General features: G+C 39.2%; 1 long non-coding RNA gene across 1 annotated transcript in view; it reads left to right on the top strand.

Annotated features, from left to right (window-relative positions):
* LOC124230770 (uncharacterized) overlaps positions 1-10,784 on the top strand; it is a 62,272-nt gene extending 51,488 nt beyond the window's left edge. The window contains exon 3 of the long non-coding RNA XR_006886289.1: positions 10,685-10,784. This is a non-coding gene — a long non-coding RNA (uncharacterized LOC124230770). The remainder of the gene's footprint in view (positions 1-10,684) is intronic.
* The last annotated feature ends 8,999 nt before the right edge of the window (positions 10,785-19,783 follow it).

Below are 19,783 nucleotides of genomic sequence, written 5' to 3'. Positions count from 1 at the left end.
CTCAGCCCAGTTATTTTTAATACGCACGGCGACATAATCTTACTCTAATAAACATTAGGTTCTTTGAACAAGCATGACTTTACGAAAGTGTTTCTTAGGCAAAGACCATATGATTTCACCTGTATGTGGAAGGTAAACACACGGATAAGAAGAACAGATTAGTGGTTACCAGGAGGGAGGAGGGTAAGGGGAGGGCAAAAGGGGTAAAGGGCCACAAATGCACGTTGATGGATAAAAACTAGACTATTGGTAGTGAATACGATGCCCTCTATACAGAAACTGATATGTAACAATGTACACCTGAAATTACACAATGTTATAAATCAATATGACCTCAATGAAATAATTTAAAAAATAAAAATTGTGTTTGTTTTCAATCCACTAGGAGCAAAACCATTGATGAGAGATATGACTAAAATTTTCATCCTTTACAATTTCTAACATATGTTTGGATATTGTAATAATATCCAAAAAATTCCAATTTGTGATACTCAACAAATGTGAAATACTAATAGGAAATCTTTAATTATGATTAACTCTCACAAGAATGTGACCGTAAATAGCAAAAAGGGTAAAAATAAAAAGAAGCCTTCACTTGCTGTGTTCTTTTGTTAATGGCATCAGCAATGTTTTCTAAAACTCTTTTAATAATAGATTCAGGATAATAAGAATATTGTAGTAATATCTGGACCTTTAGCTGAATATCTCTTTAAATTTATTGGAAAAAAAAGTATAAACATGGTATAATATAGACTTGCAGCAGTTTTTCTCAACTTAAAAGCACTTATCTAATCAATTCAATACAGAAAGTTCATTACACAGGCACCACACCCTTGCTCAACTCCAATTAAAAACATTATTCACTTATTAGTGTGGCAATAAAATATTCAAAATTTTGTTTCCTTTATTTTTATAATATCCCTTTGTTCACCCTTTCTCCTTTTCATGAAAATGTCATGAGACACAGAGCAACAGTGATAAGGGAATCTGACCTAGGGTTCCTCTGGGCTGTAAGTTTCTAATCGTCCATGTATTTTATAGACAATAAAATTTAAGTTGTCTCTTTGTGTATCATGTACTTCATAACTGCCAATTTTAAATACTAACTTTAAACAAAACTGACTCAACAAGTTCATTTTACTCTCTAAACCAGTTTTTCTTTGGGTGAAGTGTTGAGTTCTTTTAAGATCTTTCCTGTCCAAATAAATTTTATTTCTTCGACCAAAAGATAGGAAACTAGCATAAGGGATGTGAGGAAATCAAAAACTTAAAAGCCACAATGACTACTTCAAAGAAAAAAAAAGAATTAGCAATTTTAGCACGTGGTAAAGGGAAGAGGATTAACAATAACAACTACAGTTTATTAAATGTTTCCTATATGCCAGGCACTGTGTTAAGCTTTTTATATAAATAACCTCATTTATTCTTCACAAAATCCCTATGAGGTAAGCATTGTTACCTATTCCAAGATCATATAGCCAGCAGGTCACAGAGCTAGAAATTGAACCTACCTCTATTTGTCTCTAAAGCTTATCTCCCAACCACCATACACACTGCCTTCAACAACAACATGTATTGGAGATCAAATTCTGTAAACACAATCAAATGGCTCTGAGTGACATGGGAGGTAGAGGATAAGAGTTTAATAGGTTATAAGTCAAAATGGAAACTGAGAAGAAAATTGAGGAGGTGATGGACAAAACTGTCTCTAAATGAGCTCTGAAATCTAGTCAGAAATTCTTAGCACCTGTCTGGTATTGTGTGCAAAAATATCTGCTATAGAGAAAGTAAAGTAATTAGTGTATCAGCAAGCAGTAAAGCCAAGAAAAAAGCTAGTGGTGTTGAAGTTGTGAAGCCGTTATCAGGAAAATTTGTGAATCATTTTGCATAAACCGTAAAATGTTACATTATGTATTGTTGCAATACATGACTTTCTTGAGAAATTCTATTAATAGAGCTGATCTGTGAACTACAATTAGTTATAGTTATAATATAACTATATATTGTTGAGTACTTGCTAGACCCATGTACTGAAATGTTTCATATATCATAAGAAGGCTAGTAATTTCTGGGAGATGATTCCAAAGGTTAAGAATTTGAAACGTGAGTGCATATTGAGGATCTGAAGTTATTTTTGTGAGCAACAAATGCAAGATGCTGGACATGACAGGCCACTTTAGCATTGGTAGTGAACTGTGATAGTTATAGGATTTTTCTACTCAGTAGACATTTCCTCCTCATTTTCTTGTGAGGACTCCATTTTTTGTGGTTCAGATAGGGCTAGTTCCATATCCTTTCTCTACCAGGCATACACTTCCACATGCATCACCACCACCACCATCACCTGGGAGTAAACAGGTGGTGCAGACCTACCTAGGTACTGCACCCCTGTAGCAGCAGGAACTGGACATGAGGAGGAACCAAGCAGGGGTAATCAGTCCTCTTCGGGACATTTGCCAACAATGTTGAAGCAAAAGCACCCTTTTGTTGCTGGGATCTTCAGCCACAAGGAAAATACAAGCCTAGAGCTGCAGATGGCCATCTTTGCCACCATTTGGAGAAAGCCTGTAAGAGAATAAAGCCAAAAACAATGAGAAGAAAATGCTGAGAGTGGGCGTGTGACAGCATTCCAATGACATTGTTTGAGACTCTGAATCCAGCTGTGGTTGAAGCTGGAAGCAATCTTGCATTTCCCAGTTACATAGACAATAGAAGTCCTTTCATGTTAAAAACAGTTTGAGTTGGGTTTCGGCCACTTGCAGATAAAAGAGAACTTTGACCATAGGTACACTATAAATGTATGCTGTAAATACATTAATATGCAGGTAATACTATAATCTCAGGTGCCTGCATATCAGGAGTCCATAAACTCTGGGAAAAAGTGCCAGAGCCTTTGCTTAGGCATAATGAAGCACAACTCCATCATGATGGCCCTAATTTTTTAAATTTTGTTTTGATTTCTTTTATTTTGAAATGTATTATGCATACAGAAGGCTACAAAATGTATCTGCTCAATTTAGAAAATACTAATAAAGGGAACATCTATATACTCACCCCCAGATTAAGAAGTAGAAAATCTCTGGCACTTTGGAAGCCCACTTTTTGCCCCTCTCCCATCGCCTGAGAGGCAACCACTATATACTATTCTGGTTTGCATTTCTTTGGTCCCTATACAAATGAAATCATACCGTGTTTTTCTTCTGTGACCTGAATTTTTCCCTCAATATTTTGTTTTTGAGAATCATCTATGTTGATATGTAAAGTAGAAGTTAATTCATTTTCAGTGCTGCATAGACTATTCCATTGTGGGAACATTACAGCAATTTGTCTGTTTTACTGTTGAAGGACATTTGCGTTTCCCATTTTTTGCTATCACAAACAATGCTTCCATGAACATTCTTGGATGAGCTCCTAGGGCACATGTGCAAGAGATTCCCTGAGGTGTACCTAAGAGTAGAAATAGTGGGTTGTTGGGTATGCTTGTGTTCTTTTTTCCTAGAAAATACCAATTTATTTTCCGAAGTGGTTGTACCCACTTAGACTCCTACCAGCAATGTATCAGAGTTCTGATTGCTGCACATATCTCTGGCCAGCACCTGCTATTAACCAACTTTAAATTTTTGCCAGTTTGCTTGTTTTGAAATCCTATCTCTGTTAAATTTCCATTTCCATGATTACTAAAGAAGTTGAACATATTTTTATTATGGTTATGAGCCATTTGGTTTCTTCTTTCGTGAAATGCTTATTTGTGTCTTGCATCTATTTTTTGTATTAGTTTGTCTTATTCTTATTAATTCACAGTCTAATATTTATTCTGGATACTAATCTTTTGTGGGTTTTATGTGTCACAAATATCTTCTCAGCTTATTATTCTTTTTGGTATCTTTTTTTTTTTTTCCTGAGGAAGATTTGCCCTGAGCTAACATCTGTTGCCAATCTTCCTCTTTTTGTTTGTGAGCTGCCACCATAGCATGGCCACTGACAGACGAGTGATGTAGGTCTGCATCTGGGAACCGAACCTAGGCCACGGAAGCAGAGCGCACCAAACTTAACCACTTGGCTACTGGGGCTGGCCCCTTTTTAGTGTCTTTTGAGAAACAAAAGTTCTTAATTTAAGTCTATTGAATGCATCCGTATTTTCTTCTATGGTTTGTGCTTTTTTTGTACTCAATTTAAGAAATCTTTCTTTACCTCTAATATTATAAAGATATTTTCCTACATATCATTTAAGAAGTTTGATAGTTTTGCCTTTCACATTTAGGTCTCAATCTCCCTGGAATTTTCTTTTGTTTATGGTATGAGGTAGTGATCCATTGCTTTCCCATAGAGATTAATAATGGCCTCAGCTTTATGTATTGAATGCCCATTCTTTCCTCCATCGTTATGCTTGAGGGTTGTTCCGTTTGTTTGTTTGGTCCTTGTTCTGCTTCACTGGTCTTGGTGTACAAGCACAAGTCCATGCCAATTGTACTTGGCCTTACTTATAATAATTCTAGAAGAAGACTTGTCATCTGGTAGGTCAAGTTGTCTGACTCTATGCTCATTCTTCAGGAGTGACTTGGCTATTCTTGGTCCTTTTTCTTGCATACAAATTTGTAATTAGTTATCAGGTTCCACTAAAAAAAACTATCTAGTTTTAAATTTTAATTGAATTGAATCTCCACATAAATTTGAGGAGAACTAAAACTATCAAATAGAGTCTTATCTAATAACGTGACGCATTTATTTATTTAGGGCTATAATGTCTTTCATAACATTTTATAATTTTCTTCATAAAGGGATTGTATATATTTTATTAAATTTATTCCTGGGTACTTTTGTTTTTTTCTGTTGCCAGTGAAAATAGCATCTTTAAAAAAATTGCATATTCCAGGGGCTGGCCCCGTGGCTGAGTGGTTAAGTTCTCGTGCTCCACTGCAGGCGGCCCAAGTTTTCATCAGTTCAAATCCTGGGTGCAGACATGGCACCGCTCATCGAGCCACGCTGAGGTGGCGTCCCACATACCACAACTAGAAGGACCCACAACTAAGAATACACAACTATGTACCTGGGGGCTTTGGGGAGAAAAAGGAAAAAATAAAATCTTAAAAAAAAATTACATATTCTGATGTTTGGTGTTGAATTGCAATTGACTTTTGTATATTTATTTTTATAAAATCTTGACAATTTCTGTTATTAATTTTAATAATTTATTTCTAGATTTTTTAAATGTACACAATTTTATCATCTACAAATAGTGACAGTTTTGTTTCTTCCATCCCCATCTTTTTCTTACTGAAGCAACTAGGATTTCCAATGTAAAGTTGAAGAGAAGTAGTAAAATGGAGATTTTTAACTTGTTCCTGATTGTAAAGGAAATGTCCAGTATTTCACTATTAAGTAAAATGTTTGGTATAGGTTTTTGGCAGATAACTTTTATCAGATTAAGGAAGTTCCATTGTATTCTTTTTTTTTTTTAAGATTGGCACCTGAGCTAACAACTGTCGCCAATCTTTTTTTTTTTCTGCTTTTTCTCCCCAAATCCCCCCAGTACATAGTTGTACACTTTAGTTGTGGGTCCTTGTTGTTGTAGCATGTAGCATGCCACCTCAGCGTGACCTGACGAGCTGTGCCATGTCTGCGCCAGGATCCAAACCAGAGAAACCCTGGGCCGCCAAAGCAGAGCATGTGAACTTAACTATTTGGCCATGGGGCCAACCCCGTATTCTTAATTTTTATGAAGATTTTTTTGTGAGTGGATGTTGAATTTTATTGAATGTTTATCCTTCATCTACTGAGATGATCATATGTTTTTCTCCTTAGAATCAATCATTAATGTGGTAAATTACATTAATCAATTGTCTACTATTAAATCACCGTTGTGCTCCTGGGATAAATCCAATGTGCTAGCATTTTTAACACACTATTGGATTTGATTTGCTCATGTTTTGTTTAAAATATCCACATCTCATTTCATGAGTGCAAGTAGCCAATAATTTTCCTTTCTTATACTGTCCTTTTCTGATTTTGGTTATCAAGGTTTTGTTAGTCTGAAATATTATTTCACAGAATGGTACATCTAGAAACTATATCAGCTCTGGAGTTCCTGAAATAATAAATAGTAAATTAAGTTATGGTGTATAGCCCCAAACATTCATTCAATCCATTTCTGTTAATATACTTAAAAACTCTTCAGGAGTGCCATTTATCTAGATGACAAGAGAGTTTCACATATTGGGGTATATAGGGTAACTCTTCTGATTCAAAACTGATTTGACTTGACTAAAAAAAGCCTGATTTGTTGCCTAACATGCATCTGGTTTAACCATGAAAATAAGAATGAATACTGCCCCCTTACAAAGCCCCAGTGAAACGCCCTATCGGAAATGCCCATATTAGTACTCCTAAAATAAGTTCCCTTTCCCAATTTCGGGGTCATGCTGACCTGCTAATTTGCAACTGAATACTTCTTTGAAACTTTGATGAATACGAATCCTGGGTGTGTTTAACGTATATTCTTTGTTCTAAAAAACTATAAGACTGTGCTGAAAACCCTGCTTCTCTGAATGCTTTCTTCCTTTCTGGGAAAGGCCTTCCCGGGTTATAATCCTCACTCTGGCTCAAGTAAAACTCACCTATCTCTCTTATCTATGGAACAGTTATTGGTTATTTTGCACTGACAAGAGGAATGTATACATTTGTAGATACAAATATTATTCCTCTGTAAATGGAGATATCTGAATTATGTAGAAGATGAACCAGTTAAAGAATGTAGGCAAGGCAGATATATTCAAAGTAGATGTTTTCACCTACACTACCATTCTTTACATTGTTATCTACTTGGAGTCCTACACAGAATATTTTCCTGGCTATGTACTATGTAGGGCAGTGCAGTAGAAGGAAAACAGTACTCCACCAATATCCAGCAGACTTAATTCTCATTCCAGCTCTGCTGCTTTCTAAATTGCCTCAACTACAAAATGGTGATAATAATTCATCACAGTACCATTTTAAGGGTCAAATGAAATGATATATATATGAAAATCAGTTTTATAGAAATGTACTATGTAAACTAGGAAGTAACATTATTTTTTTGATATTCTGGTATTCTTGATAACTCAGTATAAGAGTATTTCATTTAACTTCTTTTTCAATTAAATATATTTTTGGATGAAAATGCTCCTACTTTTGAAAATCTGAAGTGGCTGAAATTAGTTGTGATGGGTGATGCGGGGTCGGTGAGCCGAGGAGTCGAAAGAAAGATTTCTTAGACTCTCAAGATCTGGCAGTAGTGCTCTTTTATTTAGAGAATAGTGTGGAATAGCATGGGGACAGGACCCATGGGCAGTCAGAGCTTCTGCTGCCGCCACTTCTGCTGCCCCCGCTGGCATGGGGACAGGGCCCATGGGCAGGCAGAGCAGCTGCTGCTGCCCCCGCTGGCATGGGGACAGGACCCATGGGCAGGCAGAGCTGGTGCGTGGGGACAGGACCCACGGGCAGTCAGAGCTCCTGCTGCTGCCCTGAGTTGAGGGTTAGGGCTAATTTTATAAGGCATGGGTACGTGACTTATTTTTACTGGAGAAAAGAAAAGATGATGTAAAAAGTCATTAAATGATTTCAGTGCAGATGGGGTCTGGTTATTGTGCGGTCATATAACTTTAGATACGAATCTGGCCATGTAGATCGGCATGTAGGTGAGGATGCCCTGGGCTTCTCTCCCTGGGGCGGTCCTAATTCATACCATAAAAAAGTCCACTGGGTCGTATAGTTTGGCATGTAGGCCAGGTCACCTTGGGCTTCTCTAGCTGGGGCAGCCTTAATCCACATCAATGGGGAGGAAGACATTTCCTCTATCCAATGTGGGTTCGTCTGGCCGGAGAATGAATTAAATTCACATGAGACAGAATAGCAAGAGAAAGTTAAACAAAGCTTTATGAGGAACCATGGCCCGGGGCCTTTCTTCCCGAAGGAAGAAAGGGCACCGAAGAAGTGGGGTGCACAGAGTGGTTATATACCCCCAAACAGGGTGTTTCACATGTGATTGAAATGTCCCTCCCACAATAGTCACAAGATTGCCCTATCGGCACAGCGCTTGATGGACACAGCAGGTAGTGGTCTGCTATCTCGGAGGGCGCAGCAGGAGACAAGTCTATTGTCTTGAGCTGGGTGGTCACAGGTGAGTGCAGCAATCAGTTCCTAGCCTAAGGAAAGATGCTTAAGCCTTAAAGAAATGCCAACGTTGGGAGGAGGAGGGAAGTCAGTTACAGGAGGTTACCAGACTAGCACAATAAAATGCAGATTTAAGTCCTTGCCTTTGGCATTGATTAAGAGTTTCTAGAGAGAAGGTCATCTCCTTTCTTCTTCCTGGTACAGAGAGGGAGGCACCTTTTACAGATAGAGATTTACCTTACAAATGTAAATGTGTCCTAACAAAGGGCAAGTTCCATTCCTCAGAGCCTCCTTCCCTTTCCCAGTTTATCAAAAGCAATCAGCCTCAAATAATCATGCCAAAGAGACATATGTTGGCCTGGCCAATTCCAGACCCCTACAGTTGCAAAATTAATGTAAAAAGATAGAAAAAATAGAAATCATGAAGTCAAAGGATTGTTCTGTTCTCCTCGGGTACTAAGTAGCAACGGTATGGATTTATAGCACTCATAATTTATACATGAAACTAAATAATTTTATTCATCAATCAGTCAAAACAATATGAAAAAGAAAAAGAAAAAAGCAATAGAGACCTGCTTTTGAAGTGATATCCCACTTCAAGATATTTACATGAACTTCTTTGTGGTGTTCAAGAAAAAATGTTCATGACACTTGTTAAAGACAGCAAGGAAGATTTCATTCAAGAGAGACCACTGCAGTTTCATTCAAGAGGGTTTTGAAGTAGGAGACAGAGAGTGGGCTCAACTCTGAATACAACAAGGACTAGTGGGGATTTATAGCCAAGGAGCAGGGTAGAAGTCTTTGCATGGAAAATTGCTAAGAGGAAATGTCAGAGGTAAGGGGGATTCTTACTAGATTGATTCAACAGATTCTTGCTGAAGGCAGGCCAGAGTGATAAGATATCAAGGATGCAGGATGAGGAGTTTGATCTGATATCGAGGGTAATCAGATCCCAAGGGTGGGGCTTTTCACAAAACTGACTCAGCAGGATTCTTGCTAAAACTGGACTAAGCAGCCCAGGACAGAGCCCAAGGTCAGGGCCTAGTTGAGAAGAGGGCTCAGGGAGCCTGATTTAGGCTCGCTCAAGGCGAGAATCTTTGTCAGTGGCTGTGGTATCTGTCTCTTGACTCCATGGTTAAAATATCAGCTTTTCCTAGCCTCACATTGAAAAAATCTAAGGTTGCTTCATGCCAACTCTCCTTGCTATTCTGACCTAGCAACATTAAAACTACAGTGTTCCGCCTACAGCTTCAAAGCCTACGATCTTCCAGTTGCAGTTGAGCTTTCAGAAACAATTTTAACATCTGGAAACCACTTCTATTCCTAGTGACTAGCCCAGGGCATTAAACTGTAATAAGAACAGCTTGGGAAACAATGGAATGACTATGCTCCAAATAAATTTTAAAATACTGTAGGCTTTGTTCTGATACAGGATTTGGGTGTGTCAGTGGATGACTATGCCTAAGTGTTGGGATTAAATAGGTTTGGGCTTGACATCCAAAGAATACTAATACTTTTACTTCTCAGTTGGAATCTGAGTATAAAGTAATGGCTCCTTATTTTATTTGACAATGTTGAACTTTATCGAAGGTTAAGAAATCCCCTCACCCTTTTGTGAAGATAGCTTAGTTTTGTGAAAATAACCAGCCTTCCCCCATGACAAGAGATTTTTCATATTGAGGTATATGGGGTAACTATTCAGGTTCAAAACTGATTTGGCTTAAACTAAAGAAGCCTGACTTATGGCCTATCAAACATACATTGTACATCCGCTTTAATCATTAAAGAATGTACTCTCTTAAGATAACAACGGATCCTTCCCCTCCCACGCCCTATTGGTAATGCCCTATTGGTAACATCTGTATTAGTCCCTTTCCTGACATCAGGGTCACGTTCACCTGCTAATTTGCAACTAAATACCTTTGAAACTTTGAAAATGTATCCTGGGTGTGTTTGATGTATATTCTTTGTTCTAAAAAGATATGAGTGTACTGAAAACCATACTTCTCAGGAACGCTTTCTTCCGTTCTGGAAAAGCCCTTCCCAGGTTTACTCTGGCTCAAGTAAAACTCACGTTATTTCTCTTATCTATAGAATAGTTATTGGGGGGGCCGGCCCTGTGGCCGAATGGTTAAGTTCGCGTGCTCCACTGCGGGGGCCCGGGGTTTCGCCTGTTCGAATCCTGGGCATGGACATGGCACCGCTCATCAAGCCATGCTGAGGGAGCATCCCACATGCCACAACTAGAAGGACCCACAACTAAAAATACACAACTATGTACCGGGGGTCTTTGGGGAGAAAAAGGAAAAAAATAAAATCTAAAAAAAAAAAAAAGAATAGTTATTGGTTATTTCGTGACAACACCCATATAACTTAGGTAAGAGCCTGCCTTGTTGACCTTTGACAGTGCCAGATATGGACCCTCCAAATTCCCGTTCCTTGTCACATAAATGACTAGCTGAACTATTTTGTCCCTACTGATTAATAGGAACAAACTATTAACCAAACTTTGGTTAAGCTTCTTTCCTTCCCCCAGGACCCTGAACTTTGGCCCACCCTGAGCCTGAGCCAGCATGCAGCCCTCCGAAGGGCAGCTCCCTGAGAAGAGGCTGGCCTCAGGGTAAGACATTTCTGATTTATTCTCCCATCACACCACCCTTTTATCCCACATTGCCTCACCTGGGGTTCTTTCTAGCCTTGTTCACTCCTCTCTGTAAAAGAAAACCTCTTTGCCCAACTCTTAAGATGCTTGCAGGTCTTGTGGTCACAGGGAGCTCCCTATTGCAACAGTCCCCCCCTTCCCCTGAATTGTCCTTTCAAATTTGTTAAGCATAGTCTATCTTTGAATATGACATTTATTAAACTGATTTCACATAATTTCATCGTAGAGAGGCTTTCTGAATATCTTACGTCAGCCACCATGTTTCTTCCCATTGCCACTGCTCTTGTTCAGGTCCTTATTAACCTCATCCTTGCCCATCACTAACTGATCTCCTCAGCCTCCAATTTTATTTAATTTTTCATGTTGCTAGCAAATTAATGTTCCTGAAGATGACTACTTCAATCTCAGCATTCTTTTACGCTCTTTTTGCTCTTTTTTGCCTAAAAATAAAGTCCAAATTCCTTAGCATAACGTTGAAGTCTTTCCACACCAAGGTCTAACCTCATCTTTCTTCCCCCTTGAACTCTTTCAGCTGTTTCTAACACCTGCCTTGCCTTTCCCAGTCCCATTGTGTTTGCCCATTTTCTTTTCTTGTGCCTTGAATGTTTTCCTTCCCAAATTCCCCCCTCTGCATTTCCACCCAACAAATATGTTATTCCTTCCTTGTTTGGGAATTAATCTCTTCCATTGTTATTCCCCTGACACTGTGTCTGTACCGCCACTAAAGCATTTAACACAGTTGTCTTTTATTACAGTAACTTGTCTACATTTTTTAGTCTCTCCTTCTAGATTATAAGCTTCTTGAGGGCAAGACTGTGTCTATTCCTCTGTGTATCTTCTCTAGCCCTTAGCCTAATGCCTTGCATTTGATAAGCACTCAATATTTGTTCTTTTAATTTAAATGAATGGAAAACTATTCCACTTCCTTTGTGGCTCCCTGTAACATTTTGTGTAATGTATGCTTATTATATCTTAATGACCAACTAAATATAATGTGAGAGTTCAGGACTCAGGAATCAATTGAATGTTGTTTACCGTAAGGCAGAAGATGGAATTTCCTAAATAATGATGGTAATAAGAAAAGAGCAAAGATTGAATCAGTAGTTTTAAGACTTTGGGGAGGCAATATAGCATAATGTCTTAAGAGTGTAGGTTCTGGTTTCAGCTCTACTTACTAGCTCTGTGACCCTGAGCGTATTCTTTAATGTTTCTATGTCTCAATTTTTCGTATGTAGAATGCAGCTAGAAAGAAGATCTACATTAGAGGGTGTGAGGATTAAGTTAGTTACCATCTGTAAAGCACATCAAATAGTACACATTGCATATAAGATCCAGTAAATGTTACCTTTATTATCAAAATTGGCTATCCGAAAAGGAAAAGATTCACTTTCTTGTGGCCTCTTAGTGATCATTTGAGTCAAATAATTCCAAAGAATTCATTACCAAATGGCTACTGGACACACTGGTTTGACTAGAACTTGTGGCATCTCTAAGGATCATCAGGTCTCAAAGATCTGTATGAGGACCAGACAGGGAATGACCTTTTATAACCCACGGCTGCGCAGGGAATGAGCCAAAGTCAAATCATCAAGTCCGTATATGTTTTAACGATCTCTACGCTTCAGTGTCTTTCCAGAGGAGTTCTGTAGGAATGGATTTCTAAAGCTCATTCATTCATATTTATTTATTCAGTTATTCAGTAAGCACCCAGGTGCTCGGGATATAAAAATCAAGGATACTGTTCCTGTCTTCAGCTAACTCACAGTCTACAGGAGGAGACAGTCTAGAAGGACTCAGCCAGGGGAAAAATGGAAGGAAGTGAGTTCAAGACAAGAGAAATAATATGAACCGACACGACACAGAGGTACGAAGGAACATGAAATATTCAGGGAACTTCACTTCAGAATGATTGAACAGAGAGTGAGGGTATCAGAGCAGGGGTAAGAGTGGGAGGCAGGGACAGGAAGAGGAAGGCCTTGTACGTGAGGCTTGAATAGCACCTGGCCCCCCTCACTGCCTGTTGAAGTCCCCTCAGCTTGCAGGTGTGGGGACCTGAAATTGGCCACACCAAGATATGTCTCTTTGGCATGATTATTTGAGGCTCATTGCTTTTGATAAACTGGGACAGGGAAGGAGGCTCTGAGGAATGGAACTTGCCCTTTGTTAGGACATGTTTACATTTGTAAGGTAAATCTATCTGTAAAAGGTGCCTCCCTCTCCGTACCAGGAAGAAGAAAGGCGATGACCTACTCTCCAAAAACTCTTAATCAATACCAAAGGCAAGGACTTAAAATATGCATTTTATTGTGCTAGTCTGGTAACCTCCTGTAACTGACTTCCCTCCCCCTCACAACGTTGGCATCTCCTTAAAGATTAAGCATCTTTCTTTAGGCTGGGAACCGATTGCGGTGCTCATCTGTGACCCCCCCAGCCCGAGGCAACACACCTGCCACCCTGCGGCGCTCACTGAGACAGCAGACCTATCTGCCGTTTCCATCAAGCGCTGTGCTGACAGAGCAGCCTCGTGACTATTGTAAAAGGGACTTTTCAATCACATGTGAAACACTCTGTTTGGGGGCTATATAACCACTCTGTGCACCCCACTTCTTCGGTGCCCTTTCTTCCTTCGGGAAGAAGGGCTCTGGGCCATGGTTCCTCATAAAGCTTTGTTTAATTTTCTCTTGCTATTCTGTCTCATGTGAATTTAATTCGTTCTCCGGCCAGACGAACCCCCATTTGGGGAGAGGAAATGTCCTCCTCCCCTACACAGGCCTCATGGGGAGAGGGGAGAAGAAAACAAAAAGCCACTGTGGTAGCCAAGCAGCCTCCGTGAAATCACAGTTCTGCATAAACTAGACCTCAATCACCTGTTTTTCTTCCTATGTCCCGAGAGACCTAAATTTAGTCCTTTGTGAATGGAAAGTAAAATTTTATTGGGAAGGCAATGGGGAAACACTGGAGGATTTTAAGCAGGGGGGAGTTGTGATCAAGTTTGCCTTCCAGAAAGCGGCGTGGAGAAGAGATTCGAGGGTGTGGCAAATGAAAGCAGAGGTACAAAGAGGACAATGCATTCTACTGAATACATTGAGTTTGAGATGATGGATATTTGAATGGTGATGTTAAGATGATAGTAAGGGCCAGCCCCAGTGGCACAGTGGCTAAGTTCAGTGTGTTCTGTTTCGGCAGCCTGAGGCCCAGTTCCTGGGCACAGACCTATACCACTCTTCTGTCAGTGGCCATGCTGTGGTGACAGCCCACATACGAAAAGAGGAAAATTGGCAGCAGATGTTAGCTTAGGGCAAATCTTCCTCAGCAAAAAAAAAAAAAAAAAAAAGGTGATAGGAAGATATCAGATTCAGTTCTTTAAATAAAATTTCCAAGGTATATTCTGACCTGAGCATACTCTCAGACCAATTTCATTTAGCTACGGCAATTATATGTTTGTGATTGTTAATTTACTTTATAGTTTAAAATTTTCTTATCTATATAATGTCATTTTAGCCATTCCATAATCCTATAAGGTAGATGGGACTCTTATTCTTCCCATTTTGCAGTGGGGAGTTCTACCCCTGAAACTGTAAGTGATTTATTTGCCTAAGAGCATAGAGGAAGTCAGCAGCAGATCCAGGCCCCAAATCTAGCTCTTCTGAATCAAGATAGTGTTCTCTCCATAACAGTGAACTGCACGCATTTATAGTAACCTATCGACCCTTTATTCAGTGACTGTTTTGCTCTCAGCACGATGGCAGTGGAAATAAAGAACTGGTAGGTCAGCACGGGTCCCTGCCTCTGAGGGACAGCAGCACTGTCTGCGCGCAAAGCTGTAGATCAGCAACCAGACTTGGCTTATGGTTCTAATTCTGCCTCTAACGACCTGCATGATTATATTTTATTTGAAAATAATAGAAACCCACCTCAAATAAACTTACATAGAAAGAGGAATTTGTTGGCTCGTGTTGGTTCAGGAAGGATTGAACAGTCAAGCGTCAAGAAAGGCAGGGCTGCAGAGGTGGCCCTTAGGAACAACTGGAACGAGGGGCTCAGACCTTGTTAATGAGCCTTCGAAATCTTCTGTTTCCGCTGCTGTCTGTATGGCAGTTTCACTTTCTCTCACTGCTAACTAGCTTTCTGTGAAGGAGGAAATATGTCTACTATGTTTTCGAGTTTAGAAGTTAAAGCTTTAGCCATTGGAGAGAGATCACCGCAATCTCTCACTGCCCCAAAGTACAAAAATCTCAGGGAACTACTCCCTTGGCGCAGCAGAAGGTGGGTGCTCAACCTATGGTCACCAGAGAAGTCAATTCCACAGAGAGCCAGCAGGATTATCTCAGGTGGTCATTCTTGGGTACTATAGGAAAGCCATGGACCTCGAATGTGGAGCATGATGTGGTTAGCTAGAAGGAAGGAAAACCAGTGCTCCAGGCAGAGGAAGGAGGCTTTGAGTTAGTGATGTAGGTGGTCCATGAATGAAAGACAAGCCTGACTGGAGTGGGGGTTGCATCCTTGTTCCCACTGGAAATCCCACTGGATTGCTTAGGTAGGAAGTGATTGTGATGGACTTAAAAGGTAAACATAGAATTTGTTTTAGTTGAAGCAGCCATTATAGGTTTCTTGTATAGATTCAACTGTGACTCAGAAACTCTGCTTTATAACAAGCAAATCCTCAACCACTTCATAGAATGCTCCTTCCTTGTCAACTGAACTTGGCTTAGGGTTGTGACATTGGGAAGAAGAATGAGTGAGAGAATTCAGAGAAGGAAAACTCAAAAGACAACATCCAGTCATCTAATCTCCGAGCCTAGAAGAAGGATGATGGGACTTGATTGTGCCCTCAGTGACTATTTGAACATAAACATCTCGAAGGCAGGAGATGTGTCTTAATAACATTGCATCGCCAGGAATCTAGCACAGCTGGTGCTTAATTTACCAGATTCTTTTTTTTTTAAAGATTGGCACCTGAGAGCTAACATCTGTTGCCAATCTCCCTCTTTTTTTCTTCTTCTCCCCAGAGGCCCCCAGTACATAGTTGTATATTCTAGTTGTAGGTCCTTCTAGTTGTGCTATGTGGGACACCACCTCAACACAGCCTGATGAGTGGTTCCATGTCCATGCCCAGGATCCGAACCAGTGAAACCCTGGGCCGCTAAAGCGGAGCACGCAAACTTAATCTCTGGCCAAGGGGCCGGTCCCATTTACCAGATTGATAAATGGAATGACTCTCATAAAATGAAGAAATTGATAAGATGGCTTCTAAACCCCTTCCAGGTCTACAATTCTATGAGTCCATTTCTAATCCTGATCTTAAAAGTCTTCAAAGTCCTCAAATATCCACACATAAAAAAAGATAGGTTTGTAAAAAGTTTAAGATGGTAAATTTCATGTCATCTATTTTTAAAGATTTTATTTTTTCTCTTTCTTTCCAAAGCCCCCTGATACATAGTTGTATATTTTTAGTTGTGGGTCCTTCTAGTTGTGGCATGTGGGACGCCACCTCAGCATAACTTGATGAGCGGTGCCATGTCCGGGCCCAGGATTCGAACAGGTGAAATCCTAGGCCCCCAAATTGGAGCATGGGAACTTAACCACTCGGCCACAGGGCTGGCCCCCAATCATGTTATGTATTTTTGACTGCAATTTTAAAAATGAAAAAAAAAAGAGAGAGAGAGATGGGTTGTTTATTCTACAGTACTTTTGAAAATATTCATTCAAAAATATACCAAACACATTTTTATTTTATTTATTTATTTGTTTATTTTTGAGGAAGATTAGCTCTGAGCTAACATCTGCCACCAGTCCTCCCCTCTTTGCTGAGGAAGACTGGCCCTGAGCTAACATCCATGCCCATCTTCCTCTACTTTATATGTAGGGCGCCTGCCACAGCATGGCTTTCCAAGCGGTGCCGTGTCCACACCCAGGATCTGGGCTGGTGAACCCCAGGCCGCTGAAGTGGGACGTGTGCACTTAACCACTGTGCCACCAGGCCAGCCCCTAAACACATTTAAAAAATATTTTTACCAAGGGCTAAAGCTTATAGAAAGCTTATGTTCTTTAGAAAATTAAATTAACCATTCTGATTAAGGAGAATTTATGCTAGCATGTTACAAACATCAAAATATCAGGGGCAAATCAGCACCTACCAAAATGTCTGGAATGGTGAATGGGCAGATGTGGTTGGAGATTTCAAGTCCTGAACCTGAAAAAACAATCTTCTGAGTTGGGTATACACCTGTATTTCCAACCATTTCTGGAAAGGAAAAGTCACGAATCAGATGTTAAGAATAAGAAAAGTGGAGTTGGAAAGAGAAATGTTAACAAAGGGGAAAACTTTTAGGAAGAAAAAAGTGGTTAAAAAAAAAGTACTACAGAGTTGGGGTAAAATAAAACTGCGTGTGAATGGTCTGTGTGAGAAGGAAAGAATTCCCCATCTCAGCCTTCGTGGGCTGGAAATAAAGTGGGTGAGAGGCCCTGTAGTTTGTTGCCAAAGATACTCTCAGACCCTTTTTCTGGCAGGTTTTTTCCTTAGACTCTTACTTTGGGAGAAGGTGATTGAAAGGTCAGGGCATAGAAAATGTAGAGGATAGAACACATTACCCATTAATTATAAAATTTTATCTATAATTATCACACATCTCATTTACATTTGTGCTATGATAGGCATCTTTTTGAGAATTCAGAGGAAATCCTATTCTTGAGAAATATAATAAAACTAATCAAAGATGCAGGATAAAATCATTAGGTGTATATGTAAAGAATTTAATAAACATAGATTTACTCTTTCAAAAATAACATTATAATGACAATTTATTGAGGCCCAAGTGCTATGTACTGACATCTACATGTCAAAAATATTCTAGTAATGGTAATAATTTATAGTAAATGGTTTGCAATATAGAAATTTTGTAGTTTAACAAGAAATTAAGTTGGATTCTAGGTAGGCAAAAGAAAATAAATTGATGATAATTAATACTCAGTTTAAAATGAATGTTATCATTTCATGTTAAGTAACATAGTGCCCCCCCTCATTTTATTGAGATATAATTGACATAGAACATTGTATTAGTTTAAGGTGTACAACATAATGATTTTCTATATGTATATATTACAAAATGATTACCAAATTTTAGTTAACATCTATCACCTCACATAGTTACAATTTTTTTCCTGTGATGAGAACTTTTAAGATCTACTCTCTTAGCAACATTCAGATATACAATACAGTATACATAGTTTTGAACATAAATTAATTAGAAGGTGTACTTCTAAAGATAAATTTCTTTGACCTCACTGTAAAGGTAGCTCAATCAATGATTTACTCAACCCAACATGATAAAGTACAAACTTAATTTAAATTACTTTTCGAAGGTAAAATGACCAAGGCTAAGACTATATATTGTGTTTTATTAAAGTCCCATTAGAAATGGTGGCAATATTTTACCTTTACAGAACATGTATCTCAAAAAGTTTTCAATATTACATAAAGTTAAACTGAAGTACAGAGAAGGATATAACAAAATTTATTTAACACGTCAATTATAGAACAGGGATTAAGACATTTGGCTTTGCAGGCAAGACTCTGAATGACACCCACATAGTCATATCCTTACTTGGCAGCAGTATTTTTTCTTTCAAAAAAATGTTTATGCTTTGTTATAAAAATGCTTGCCACAGAATGTTTGTATTTGAATCTTTTTTTTTTTTAAAGATTTTATTTTTCCTTTTTCTCCCCAAAGCCCCCCGGTACATAGTTGTGCATTTTTAGTTGTGGGGCCTTCTAGTTGTGGTATGTGGGATGCCGCCTCAGCATGGCCTGGTGAGCTGTGCCATGTCCGCGCCCAGGACTCGAAATGGTGAAACTCTGGGCCGCCGAAGCGGAGCGTTTGAACTTAACCACTCAGGCATGGGGCTGACCCCTGAATCTTTTGATATGGTTAAATTTCTATTAAGTTTTAAGATATTCTGTTATGCAAAATTCAGAGCGAATGTAAATGGAATCCACCAGAAGTCCTATTCTGTTCATCACAGTGCTCTGATTTACAGCTAAGACCTTGTCTTCATCATTAACAGATTTATTGCACCAGCAGGACAGTGTCAGCGCCTTCAAGTTTTGTCAACTCGCATTGTTTTTCCTGTTAGCGCAGTCAGAGGCCAAACTCCCATCTCCCCATCATCCTTGTCTCTGCTACCTTTAAAGAGAATATTGCATTCTGACAAAATACCCCAGTGCTGAAGGAGTCATAATTTGGCTGTGGGACATAAAGATCTCCTTCTACTTTGTTTTACATATTTTCCTTTCTCTGCTATCCTTAGGCTACATAGTCCCCAGAATCTGAAATTCCTTGGCTGAATCTGAATAATTCCCTTATAAACAAATTATTTTGACAGAAAAGCATGTGTAAACTGCCTCACTGAGGCTGTTCCCACCTTCCTCTCCATAAACCAACTTGCTCCCTGTTTTCAAATGCCAGCTAATCATCTCTTTCACAGAACTATTCAGAGAGAACCCGGTGCTGCCCCCCTGCTTCCCCCACGGAGGGATTGCTCATGTCTCACTTCCTAGAGCTGTTTAGTATGCCTGGCTGTACATCTTTGAATATACTTGCATGTTTTCTCATGATTTGTCTCCCTCACCAGATTATAAATGCCTCAGTATTAGACACAATGTGTTCCAATCAGGGATGGACTAGTATTTGCCTGCAGACCTATGAATTCAAATGAAATGTATTAACTTTTTCATAGTTCCAAAATCCTGTTCAAATCTATCCCCTTCCTTCCAATTTTCAGAACCACAGTCCCGGTTCAGGCCCTCATTCTCTCCCACCTGATTACTGCAATCATCTTCTAATTATTTATCTGGTCTCTGGTCTCTGACCTCTGGCAATTCATCTTTGATTCTGTCAACTTAAAAAAGCAAATTTGCCTGTTACTTTACTCTCGAAATGAGGTTTTTTTAAAAAAATTTTTTTTTTGAGGAAG

The sequence above is a fragment of the Equus quagga genome, chromosome 20 (genome assembly GCF_021613505.1).
Source record: "Equus quagga isolate Etosha38 chromosome 20, UCLA_HA_Equagga_1.0, whole genome shotgun sequence".
In the NCBI taxonomy this organism is placed as follows: Eukaryota; Metazoa; Chordata; class Mammalia; order Perissodactyla; family Equidae; genus Equus; species Equus quagga.
Note: the sequence above shows the minus strand (reverse complement) of the source record. Positions and strands in the feature narration are given on the sequence as shown.